This window comes from Heptranchias perlo, chromosome 20, assembly GCF_035084215.1.
Source record: "Heptranchias perlo isolate sHepPer1 chromosome 20, sHepPer1.hap1, whole genome shotgun sequence".
Classification (NCBI taxonomy): domain Eukaryota; kingdom Metazoa; phylum Chordata; class Chondrichthyes; order Hexanchiformes; family Hexanchidae; genus Heptranchias; species Heptranchias perlo.
In genome coordinates, this window is record NC_090344.1 from 9,976,088 (window position 1) to 9,989,601 (window position 13,514).

The 13,514-nt window shown below is 42.4% G+C and overlaps 2 non-coding genes across 2 annotated transcripts; one reads left to right on the plus strand and one right to left on the minus strand.

The window, feature by feature from the left end:
* Positions 1-1,576: 1,576 nt before the first annotated feature.
* Positions 1,577-1,667, plus strand: trnap-ugg (transfer RNA proline (anticodon UGG)). Its single transcript is given in 2 exon segments — positions 1,577-1,612; positions 1,632-1,667. It is a non-coding gene; the product is annotated as a tRNA-Pro (tRNA).
* A 526-nt stretch (positions 1,668-2,193) lies between these two features.
* trnai-aau (transfer RNA isoleucine (anticodon AAU)) lies at positions 2,194-2,267 on the minus strand. Its single transcript has one exon. It is a non-coding gene; the product is annotated as a tRNA-Ile (tRNA).
* Positions 2,268-13,514: the final 11,247 nt, after the last annotated feature.

The following is a 13,514-nucleotide window of genomic DNA, read 5'->3' on the forward strand; positions in this document are numbered from 1 at the left end:
ACTTTAATGTAACAAATTAAATTCCGATCAATATTATTTTACTAACAATGAACAGCCCATCCATAAAACACTGCCCCGCTTTAAAACCTGTGGGCAGGACCCTGAGCTGCTTTGAAAATGATATCACCGCAACGTGATTCGATCACTCTGCGTTTTGACGTTGAGTCAGATGTCTGTCTGTCTATCCGTCTGATTGGGTCTCTGCCTTATTCTCAGGCCAGGCTTTTTGTTTGCTGGCTGCAGGCCTCGCTCCCCCACTGACTGAACAACTGCCGGGTCGTGTGTCAGAATCAATGACTGTGACAGACTGTCTGCCCATTTATGGCCACATTTCTGAGTTCCTGCCATCGCTCTGTGTCGCAGGCCTGTCTCTGTCCCTCAGGATCACAACACACCCACAAGCTTCACGACTGAACGCAGGTTTGGTCAGTCTGTCCTCGCAGGTCCTTCGGAAGCTAATGATTTTGAACTGAATTATTTTTCCTGAGTGACTTGTGAAGCTTTGTTCAGTGATATGTTTGCGAAAGAGAACGGAGGAAATAGTTAGTGTGCAACTCGACATTTCTCTACATCGGAATAGAAAACGTGATTGGATGGATAGAAGAGGTCTGAAAGGATGGCCGATCGGCTGTGGGTGGCACCGAATTCTGCAGTGGCTGCAGTGGTTCATTACCGGTAATGAAAATGAGGTAATATACTACCACAAGCTGCCGCTGAAAATCATTCAATTTCCCAAACTTGACCCACCGAATCAAATGAAGCTCCTGGGAAAGCTACAAGACAACGCCGGTCTATCGGGCATCGTTTGAAGCAACTGGCAGTTTAAAGTGGCATCTACCGTTCAATGCTCAAATGAATGAACTGGATCTAACTCACTTCATTTATCTCTCTCAGAGCATGAGAGATACTCGAACGTGGCCGGCGCTTTTAATTGGGTGCCCAATGTACTCTTGCAAAATTCAAATACACAAGAAAGAATCTTGCCCAATCTGCAACTAAAATTCTGCTACTTTGCAGAACCACCCATTTATAAGCGACTTTATTTAGATGAATCTCACTATCTCTCCTTGTCTCTTGTCTCGATGTTGTCCCCTGATGGACTTCTCAGGCTTCCTGGAACGGTAAAGGCTGATCGAACCTGCAACACCAGCAGGGAAAGGTGAAGGAAAAAAAAGATTGAGACGGTCGGAAAAGTAAAGGTGCAACCCAGCTGATAAATTCGTAGATAATGTCTCCACATTTTTGTCTCTTCGCCCTCACAGTGAAAGGAAACAGCAATGTGAGTAAAATATACTTATGGTAGCTTGTATACTCTGACGATGCCGAGACAGATGCCAATGTAGCTTCAGATTAACTAATTCTGAAAAGTATTATTTGAAGAAACAAGTCGTACATTGTAAACGAATTTAGTAGAGAGGCTAATATTGGTGACTGGAAATAGGTAGTGTACAACTTGATATTGCTGCAAATAGGAATAGAAAACGAGATTGAGTGGACAGAAGCGGTTGGAAAGGATAGCCGATCGGCTGAAGACTATGTTGAAATTTTAGACCGGCTGCAGGGCTTTCTAGCAAACGGCTCGTTGGTCTAGGGGTATGATTCTCGCTTTGGGCGTTTTTTCTAATGGAATATGCGAGAGGTCCCGGGTTCAAATCCCGGACGAGCCCTGTTGTCTCACTGCTTTTTAGTGAAAAGTCACCAATTGGATTCTGACATCTTTGCAGTTGTTCGAATTGAATTATATTTGAGCTCCAGAGGACAAAGTGCAGAAGTTTCCAAGGCGCAACACACACGGAGTAAATAAAATGTCTCAAGATGATGTGGAGATTGAAGCTAAATGTGAATTTACCCCAATTTAGGCGGTCTCATTGATATTCGATGACGGGATCGGGAACCACGTATCCAAGTTTGCCGATGACACAAAGATAGACAGAATTATAAGCAGTGTGGATGGAAGAATGAGATGACAGAGAGATATCACTAGATTAAGTGAATGGGCAAAACTGCGGCAAATGGATTTCAACGTAAGCAAGTTTGAGGCCGTCCACTTTGGACCTCAAAATGATGGATCAGAAAACATATTAATGGATGTTACTCCAAAAAATTGACCACATGACATTTTGTGTGGATTCGCTTGTTTCTCAAGTCTGCCAAACTTTTAAAAGTTACCAAAATATTGCAATAGGAACCTTATGGCCCGTACGGGGATCGAACCCGCGACCTTGGCGTAATTAGCACCACGCTCTAACCAACTGAGCTAACCGGCCATGTATACATCTTAGCTTTATGGGCTTACCCACGTGTTGGGTAGTTTGTGTTTATTTTTACACCATCTGACAGGGTTTTACAACGAATATTGAATAAATCACATCCCTTAAACATTGTTACTTGTTTCTGTATATACTGTCGAGGATGTAGATCAAAATTAACAAACAAAGAGCAATTTAATGTAACAAATTAAATTCCGATCAATATTATTTTACTAACAATGAACAGCCCATCCATAAAACACTGCCCCGCTATAAAACCTGTGGGCAGGACCCTGAGCTGCTTTGAAAATGATATCACCGCAACGTGATTCGATCACGCTGCGTTTTGACGTTGAGTCACATGTCTGTCTATCTATCCGTCTGATTGGGTCTCTGCCTTATTCTCAGGCCAGGCTTTTTGTTTGCTGGCTGCAGGCTTCGCTCCCCGACTGACTGAACAACTACCGGGCCGTGTGTCAGAATCAATGACTGTGACTGACTGTCTGCCCATTTATGGCCACATTTCTGAGTTCCTGCCATCGCTCTGTGTCGCAGGCCTGTCTCTGTCCCTTAGGATCACAACACACCCACAAGCTACACGACTGAACGCAGGTTTGGTCAGTCTGTCCTCGCAGGTCCTTCGGAAGCTAATGATTTTGAACTGAATTATTTTTCCTGAGTGACTTGTGAAGATTTGTTCAGTGATATGTTTGCGAAAGAGAACGGAGGAAATAGTTAGTGTGCAACTCGACATTTCTCTACATCGGAATAGAAAACGTGATTGGTTGGACAGAAGAGGTCTGAAAGGATGGCCGATCGGCTGTGGGTGGCACCGAATTCTGCAGTGGCTGCAGTGGTTCATTACCGGTAATGAAAATGAGGTAATATACTACCACAAGCTGCCGCTGAAAATCATTCCATTTCCCAAACTTGACCCACCGAGTCAAATGAAGCTCCTGGGAAAGCTACAAGGCAACGCCGGTCTATCGGGCATCGTTTGAAGCAACTGGCAGTTTAAAGTGGCATCTGCAGCCATGCAAGTAATGCCATGTGCCGCTGCGATCGCCGAGTGGTTGAAGCGTTAAATTCAAGATCAAATGGAGTTTTCCTTCGCAGGTTTGATTTCTGCTCGCTGAATTATTGTTTAAAGATCCGTTCAATGCTCAAATGAATGAACTGGATCTAACTCACTTCATTTATCTCTCTCAGAGCATGAGAGATACTCGAACGTGGCCGGCGCTTTTAATTGGGTGCCCAATGTACTCTTGCAAAATTCAAATACACAAGAAAGAATCTTGCCCAATCTGCAACTAAAATTCTGCTACTTTGCAGAACCACCCATTTATAAGCGACTTTATTTACATGAAACTCACTATCTCTCCTTGTCTCTTGTCTCGATGTTGTCCCCTGATGGACTTCTCAGGCTTCCTGGAACGGGAAAGGCTGATCTAACCTGCAACACCAGCAGGGAAAGGTAAAGGAAAAAAAAGATTGAGACGGTCGGAAAAGTAAAGGTGCAACCCAGCTGATAAATTCGTAGCTAATGTCTCCACGTTTTTGTCTCTTCGCCCTCACAGTGAAAGGAAACAGCAATGTGAGTAAAATATACTTATGGTAGCTTGTATACTCTGACGATGCCGAGACAGATGCCAATGTAGCTTCAGATTAACTAATTCTGAAAAGTATTATTTGAAGAAACAAGTCGTACATTGTAAACGAATTTAGTAAAGAGAGGCTAATATTGGTGACTGGAAATAGGTAGTGTACAACTTGATATTGCTGCAAATAGGAATAGAAAACGAGATTGGGTGGACAGAAGCGGTTGGAAAGGATAGCCGATCGGCTGAAGACTATGGTGAAATTTTAGACCGGCTGCAGGGCTTTCTCGCAAGCTTTCTCGGGGTCTGATTCTCGCTTTGGGCGTTTTTCCAATGGAATATGCGAGAGGTCCCGGGTTCAAATCCCGGACGAGCCCTGTTGTCTCACTGCTTTTTCGTGAAAAGTCACCAATTGGATTCTGACATCTTTGCAGTTGTTCGAATTGAATTATATTTGAGCTCCAGAGGACAAAGTGCAGAAGTTTCCAAGGCGCAACACACACGGAGTAAATAAAATGTCTCAAGATGATGTGGAGATTGAAGCTGAATGTGAATTTACCCCAATTTAGGCGGTCTCATTGATATTAGATGACGGGATGGAGAACCACATATTCAAGTTTGCCGTTGACACAAAGATAGACAGAATTATAAGCAGTGTGGATGGAACAATGAGATTACAGAGAGATATTACTCGATGAGGTGAATAGGCAAAACTGCGGCAAATGGATTTCAACGTAAGCAAGTTTGAGGCCGTCCACTTTGGACCTCAAAAAGATAGATTAGAAAACATATTAATGGATGTTACTCCAAAAATTGACCTCATGACATTTTGTGTGGATTCGCTTGTTTCAAAAGCCTGCCAAACTTTTAAAAGTTACCAAAATATTGCAATAGCCCGTACGGGGATCGAACCCACGACCTTGGCGTTATTAGCACCACATTCGAACCAACTGAGCTAACCGTCCATGCATATATTTTCGCTTTATTGGCTTACCCGCGTGTTGGGTAGTTTGTGTTTATTTTTACACCGGCTGACAGGGTTTTGCAACGAATATTGAATAGACCACATCCCTTAAACATTGTTACTTGTTTCTGTATATACTGTCGAGGATGTAGATCAAAATTAACAAACAAAGAGCACTTTAATGTAACAAATTAAATTCCGACCAATATTATTTTACTAACAATGAACAGCCCATCCATAAAACACTGCCCCGCTATAAAACCTGTGGGCAGGACCGTGAGCTACTGTGAAAATGATATCACCGCAACGTGATTCGATCACGCTGCGTTTTGACGTTGAGTCAGATGTCTGTCTGTCTATCCGTCTGATTGGGTCTCTGCCTTATTCTCAGGCCAGGCTTTTTGTTTGCTGGCTGCAGGCCTCACTCCCCGACTGACTGAACAACTACCGGGCCGTGTGTCAGAATCAATGACTGTGACTGACTGGCTGCCCATTTATGGCCACATTTCTGAGTTCCTGCCTTCGCTCTGTGTCGCAGGCCTGTATCTGTCCCTTAGGATCACAACACACCCACAAGCTTCACGACTGAACGCAGGTTTGGTCAGTCTGTCCTCGCAGGTCCTTCGGAAGCTAATGATTTTGAACTGAATTATTTTTCCTGAGTGACTTGTGAAGTTTTGTTCAGTGATATGTTTGCGAAAGAGAACGGAGGAAATAGTTCGTGTGCAACTCGACATTTCTCGACATCGGAATAGAAAACGTGATTGGATGGATAGAAGAGGTCTGAAAGGATGGCCGATCGGCTGTGGGTGGCACCGAATTCTGCAGTGGCTGCAGTGGTTCATTACCGGTAATGAAAATGAGGTAATATACTACCACAAGCTGCCGGTGAAAATCATTAAATTTCCCAAACTTGACCCACCGAATCAAATGAAGCTGCTGGGAAAGCTACAAGACTACGCCGGTCTATCGGGCATCGTTTGAAGCAACTGGCAGTTTAAAGTAGCATCTACAGCCATGCAAGTACTGCCATGTGCCGCTGCGATCGCCGAGTGGTTGAAGCGTTAAATTCAAGATCAAATGGAGTTTTCCTTCGCAGGTTTGATTTCTGCTCGCTGAATTATTGTTTAAAGATCCGTTCAATGCTCAAATGAATGAACTGGATCTAACTCACTTCATTTATCTCTCTCAGAGCATGAGAGATACTCGAGCGTGGCCGGCGCTTTTAATTGGGTGCCCAATGTACTCTTGCAAAATTCAAATACACAAGAAAGAATCTTGCCCAATCTGCAACTAAAATTCTGCTACTTTGCAGAACCACCCATTTATACTCTACTTTATTTACATGAATCTCTCTATCTCCCCCTGTCTCTTGTCTCTGTGTGTTGTCCCCTGATGGACTTCTCAGGCATCCTGGAACGGTAAAGGCTGATCTAACCTGCAACACCAGCAGGGAAAGTTAACGAAAAAAAAGACCGAGACGGTAGGAAATGTAATGGTGCAACCCAGCTGATAAATTCGGAGCTAATGTCTCCACATTTATGTCTCTTCGCCATCACAGTGAAAGAAAACAGCGTTAATAGTGAAGTACACTGATGGTAACTTATATTCTACGCCGATCCCGAGACAGATGACAATGTTGCTTCAGATTAACTAATTCTGAAAAGTCTTATTTGATAAAACAAGTCGTTCATTGGAAACGAATTTGGTAAAGAGAGACTAATATTGGTGACTGGAAATAGATCGTGTGCAACTTGATGTTGCTGCACATCGAAATAGAAAACGAGATTGGATGGACAGACGAGGTCTGAATGGATGGCCAATCGGCTGAAGACGGTGGAATGATTCTCGCTGAGGGTGTTTCAACGATGTGAATGTGCGAGAGGTCCCGGGTTCAACTCCCGGACGAGCCCTTTTATCTCACTGTTTCTGTGTTCGAAGTCACCAATTGGATTCTGACATCTTTGCAGTTGTTCGAATTGAATTATATTTGAGCTCCAGAGGACAAAGTGCAGAAGTTTCCAAAGCGCAACACACACGGAGTAAATAAAATGTCTCAAGATGATGTGGAGATTGAAGCTGAATGTGAATTTACCCCAGTTTGACCGGTCTGATTGATATGAGATGACGGGATCGAGAATCACATGTCCAAGTTTGCCGATGACAGAATTGTAAGCAGTGTCGGTGGAAGAATAAGATTACGGAGCGATATTACTCGATTAAGTGAATGGGCAAAACTGTGGCAAATTGATTTCAATGTAGGCACGTGTGAGGCCGTCCACTTTGGACCTAAAAATGTTCCATCAGAATACTTTATAAATGGTGAATTGCTCGAAACTCTTGAGGTCCAAAGGGACTTCGGGGTCTATGTACATACATCATTGAACTGTCATGGACAGGTACAGGAAATAATCAAATCGTCAAATAGAATGTTGGCCTTTACATCAGGAGGGTTAGAATACAAGGGGTTAGAAGTCATGCTTCAGCTATACAAAGTTCCTGGTTGGACCAAACCTGGAGTCCTGTGATCAGTTCTGAGCACCGCACCTTAGGAGTGATATATTGGCCTTGGGGGGAGTGAAGCATAGATTTACCAGAATGGTATCTGGATTCCCAGCGCTAAATTATGAGGAGAGATTACACAAACTCGGGTTGTTGTGGGGAAAATGCTGGAGTCTATAATTAAGTATAGGGTGACTGAACACCTCGAGAATTTACAGTTAATCAGAGAGAGCCAGCATGGATTTGTGAAAGGTAGGTCGTGCTTGACAAACCTGATTGAATTTTTTGAAGAGGTGACTAAAGTAGTGGACAAGGGAATGTCAATGGATGTTATTCATATGGACTTCCAGAAGGCATTTGATAAGGTCCCACATCAGAGATTGTTAGCGAAGATAGAAGCCCATGGAATCGAAGGAAAAGTACGGACTTGGTTAGAAAGTTGGCTGAGCGAAAGGCGACAGAGAGTAGGGATGGGTAGGTACTCACATTGGCAGGATGTGACCAGTGGAGTCCCGCAGGGATCTGTCTTAGGGCCTCAATTATTTACAATATTCATTAACGACTTCGATGAAGGCATCGAAAGTCTCATATCTAAGTTTGCCGATGACATAAAGATTGGTGACATTGTAAGCAATGTAGATGAAAACATAAAATTACAAAGCGATATTGATAGATTAGGTGAATGGGCAAAACTGTGGCAAATGGAATTCAATGTAGACAAATGTGAGGTCATCCACTTTGGATCAAAAAAGGATAGAACAGGGTCCTTTCTAAATGGTAAAAAAGTTAAAAACAGTGAATGTCCAAAGGGACTTAAGGGTTCAGGTACATAGATCATTGAAGTGTCATGACCAGGTGCAGAAAATAATCAAGAAGGCTTATGGAATGCTGGCCTTTATAACTAGAGGACTAGAGTACAAGGAGGCAGAAGTTATGCCAGAGCCGTACAAAACCCTGGTTAGACCACACCTGGAGTCCTGTGTGCAGTTTTGGGCACCGCACCTTCGGAAGGACATATTGACCTTGGAGGCAGTGCAGCGTAGGTTTACGAGAATGATACCCGGAATTCAAGGTTTAAGTTACGAGGAGAGATTACACAAATTGGAGTTGCATTCTCTACAGTTTCGAAGGTTAAGGGGTGATCTGATCGAAGTTTATTAGGGGAACAGATAGGGTGGATAGAGAGAAACTATTTCCACTGATTGGGGATTCTAGGAGTAGATGGCACAGTCTAAAAATTAGAGCCAGACCTTTCAGGAGTGAGATTAGAAAACATTTCTACACACAAAGGGTTGTAGAAGTTTGGAACTCTCTTCCGCGAACGGCAATTAATACTAGCTCAATTGCTAAATTTAAATCTGAAATGGACAGTTTCTTTTTGGCAACCAAAGGTATTACGGGATATGGGCCATAGGCAGGTACATGGAATTAGATCACAGATCAGCCATGATCTTAACAATTGGCAGAGCAGGAACGAGGGGCTGAATGGCCTATTCCTGTTCCTATGTTGCATTCCCGAGAATTCAGAAGATTAAGGGGTGATTTGATCGAAGTTTCAAGATATTAAGGGGAACTAAAGGGGTAGATAGAGAGAAACTATTTCCGCTGGTTGGGGAGTCTAGGATGAGGGAACATAGCGTAAAAATTAGAGCCAGGACTTTCAGGAATAAAGTTAGGAAACACTTCTACACGCAAAGGTTGGTAGAAGTTTGGAACACGGTTCAGCAAACGGCAGTTGAAGCGACCTCAATTGTAAATTTTAAATCTTAGATTGACAGGTTTTTGTTAACCGAAGTTACGAAGAGATATGGGGCTGAGGCGGTTATAGGGAGTTAGGTCACAGGTCAGACATTTTTAAAATATTCATGGAATGTGGGCGTCGCTGGCAAGGCCAGCATTTATTGTCCATCCCTTACTGCCCTTGAGAAGGTGGTCGTGAGCCGTCTTCTTCAACTGCTGAAGTCCGTGTGGTGAAGGTTCTCCCACAGTGCTGTTAGGTTGGGAGTTCCAGGATTTTTACCCAGTGACGACGAGGGAACGGCGATATATTTCCAAGTCGGGACGGGGTGTGAATTGCAGAGGAACGTGCAGCCGGTTTTGTTCCCATGTGCCTGCTGCTCTTTTCCTTCTAGGTGGTAGAGGTCGTGGGTTTGGGAGGTGCTGTTGAAGAAGCCTTGGCGAGTTGCTGCAGTCCACCCTGTGGATGGTACACACTGCAGCCACTGTGCACCGGTGGTGAAGGGAGTGAATGTTTATTGTGGAGGATGGGGTGCCAATCAAGCGGGCTGCTTTGTCCTGGATGGTGTCGAGCTTCTTGAGTGTTGTTGGAGCTGTACCCATCCAGGCAAGTGGAGATTATTCCATCACCTTCCTGATTTATGCCTTGTCGATGGTGGAAAGGCTTTGGAGAATGAGGAGGTGATTCACTCGCCACAGAATACCCAGCCGCTGACCTGCTCTTGTCGCCAGAGTATTTATGTGGTTGGTCCAGTTAAGTTTCTGATCCGTTGTCACCCCCAGGATGTTGATTTGAGTGATTCTGCGATGGTAATGTCGTTGAAAGTCAAGGCGAGGTGGTTAGAAAGTCTCTTGACTGGCACTTGTCTGGCGCGAATGTTACTTGCCACTTATGAGCCCAAGCCTGGATGTTGTCCAGGTCTTGCTGCATACAGGCTCGGACTGCTTCATTTTCTGAGGGGTTGCGAATGGAACTGAACACTGTGCAATCATCAGCGAACATCCCCATTTCTGACGTTATGATGGAGGGAAGTTCATTGATGAAGCAGCTGAAGATGGTTGGGCCAAGGACACTGCCCTGAGGAACTCCTGCAGCAATGTCCTGGGGCTGAGATGATTGGCCTCCAACAAACTCTGCCATCTTCCTTTGTGCTCGGTATGACTCCAGCCACTGGAGAGTTTTCTCCCTGATTCCCATTGACTTCAAATTTACTCGGGCTCCTTGATGTCACACTCGTTCAAATGCTGCCTTGCTGTCAAGGCAGTCACTTTCACCTCACCTCTGGAATTCAGCTCTTTTGTCCATGGTAGGACCAAGGCTGTCATGAGATCTGGAGCCTATTTGTCCTGGTGGAACCCAAACTGAGCATCGATTAATAGCTTATTGGTGAGTTCGTGCCGCTTGATAGCACTGTCGACGACACCTTCCATCACTTTGCTGATGATTGAGAGCAGACTGATGGTGCGGCAATTGGTCGGATTCTATTTGTCCTGCTTTTTTGTGGACTTGATTGCAGAACAGGCTCGATGGGCGAAATGGCCGACTCCTGTTCCCGTGTTCCTCATTGGTGCAGAATGTAAAACGATCCTGCATTGGCCAGGTATCAAAACCGGGTCGCATGATAAGCAGGCGAGAATTCAACGCCAATGCCACCAATCCTCGTATGGCCATTTGCTGCATGTGTCCATTTGGAATCCTGTTTGAAAGCACATGTCGTCTGACGGAGGCCCTGTGATAACCCTCCGCAGTCTGACCTACAGCTGTGCAAGAACTGCTTTGTGCAGCTGCAATGGCCCAGTGTTTGAAGCGTTGGACTCACACCCCACTCGGTTTTTCTTGCCCCGGTTTGAATTATACTCGGTGAGTTACTGTTTTACGATCTGTTCAATGTCCAAATGAATAAACTAGAGCTAATTGACCGCGTTTACCTTTTTCAAAGCAGGAGAGGCATTCCACCGTGGCGGGCGACCAATGCTTTCTTTCAAGATTTCAAGACACGAGAAGGAATATCTCCCAATCAGCAATTTAAATTCTTCTAGATTGCAGAACCTGGCATTTATACTCTTTGTTTATTTCCTTGCATCACTGTATCTGTCACTGATTCTGTCTCTTGTCGACAATTGTTTAATTTTTTACATAAATTATTCATGTGTATAATTTATTATATAATAATTCATGTGTTTAATTTATTATCTAAACAATTCAATTGTTTAACTTATATAAATAATTCAATAGTTTAACTTAATATATCAATAATTGAATTGTTTAATGTATTATATAATGAAATTGTTTAATTGATTGCATAAAAACTTCGTGTTTAATTATCATATAAATAATTCATTAAAAAAATTTGTTATATAATCAAATGTTTAATTTATTATATAAAGAACACAAGTCTTTCATTTGTTAATAAAAAATTCAATTTTTAAATTTCTTTTATGATAATTTGTGTTTAATTTATTATATAAATAATTCAATAGCTTAATTGGTTATCTAAATAATTCAATTGATTAATTTATTATATGAATAAGTCAATTGTTTAATTTATTATATAAATATTTCAATCCTTTAATTTTATATATAAATAATTCAATAGTATATTTTATCATATCAATAATTCAATTGTTTAATTTATTATATAAAGACAAGTGTTTAATTTATTATATAAATAATTCAATTGTTTACTTTATAGTATAAACAATTTAATTGCTTCATTTATTATATAATTTATTCAAGTGTTTATTTTTTATACAAACACTTCAAATGTTTAATTATCAAAATAATTAAAATGTTTAATTTATTATAAAAATAACTCAATAGTTTGTTATATAAATAATTCAATAGTTTAATTTATTATATAAATAATTCATTAGTTTAATTTATTATCGAAATAATTCAATTGATTTATTTATTATATAAATAATTCAAGTGTATAATTTATTATATAAATAATTCACGTGTTTAATTGTTATGAATAAATTTAAAAAATAATTGTATAATAAATTAACGGGTTCAATTTATTATACAAATAATTCAATTGATAGAATTCTCAGGCTTCCTTGAATGGTGAAAACTGATCTAACCAGCAACACCAGCAGTCTGAGACGGTAGGAAAAGTAAAGTTATAACCCAGCTGATGAGTTCGTAGCCAATGTCTCCACATTTATGTAGCTTCAGAGCACTTCATTCTGCAAACTGATCACTATAAAGCAAGTCGTACATTCAAAACGAATTTGGTGAAGAGAGGATAATATTGTTGACTTGAAATAATAAGTGCTGAATCTGATATCGCTGTACATCATATATTGTAGAAGAAAGCGAGAATGGACGGATATTGTGTTCTGGAAGGTTGGCTGATCGGCTGCGTGACAGCGAAATTTTACATTGGCTGCACGGCTCTGTTGCCAGTTGATCTTTGGATCTGATTCCCGCTCAGGGAGTTTCACTGGTTCAAATCCAGGATTTCCCACGAAAGCCCAAATAAAGTTTCACTCTCTCCGGTCCTCCATAAATTCTGCTGTCGCAAACTCTCTCACTCCGGCAGCTGGGGAACAGTGGAAAACTGATGGGTTTGTTGTCGCATCTGGAATGCGGTTTTGAACTGTTGCTATTCGCCGAGACAGCGCTGCTGGAGCCTTTCATGATCTCGTTCAGTGAAGAGAGACTGGCAGGCGGCTCCCAGACAGGGCTCAGGCCGGGACCGGGCAGTGGCTCGATGAGAAAGCGGAACTGTTGCTGTTGCTGCTTCCGCCTCTGGAAGTCCCTGCGGCGGTCGGTACTGATCTCCCTCTTATGGATACGGCTCCAGCTGTTGGATGTGGATCTCGTGGCGCAACGGTAGCGCGTCTGACTCTAGATTAGAAGGATGCGTGTTCAAATCATGTCGAGGTCATTGCGTTTTCACAGCGATTAAGTGTCTCTCTGCTTGAAAGCGGGACCGTCTTTTTGGGATGGGCTGTTCACTGTTTGTAAAATAATAATTATTGTGGAATCATTGAATGGACACAGTCCAGAAGGAGGCCATTCGACCTATCGAACCCGTGCCGGCATTATGTAAGAGCAATCCAGTCAGGCCCTTTCCCGGTAGCCCTGCATTTTTTCCCCTTGAAGTATTTATCAAATTCCTTTTCAAAAGCCACGATTGAATCTGCTTCCACCACCCTTTCAGGCAGCGCATTCGAGATTATAATTATTCGTTGCGTAAAAAGGTTTTTCCTCATGTCTCCTTTGCTTCTTTTGCCAATCACCTTAAATCTGTGTCCTCTGGTTTCCGACTCTTCCGCCAATGGGAACAGCTTCTCTTTATTTACTTTATCTGAACCCTTCATGACTTTGAAAACTTCTATCAAATCTCCTCTGAACCTTCTCTGCTCCAAGGGAACAATCCCAGCACGCGGCAAATGCGGTCAATTTGCTCTAATTCATTTATTTGAGCATTAAACAGACCTTTAACCAGTGGTGCT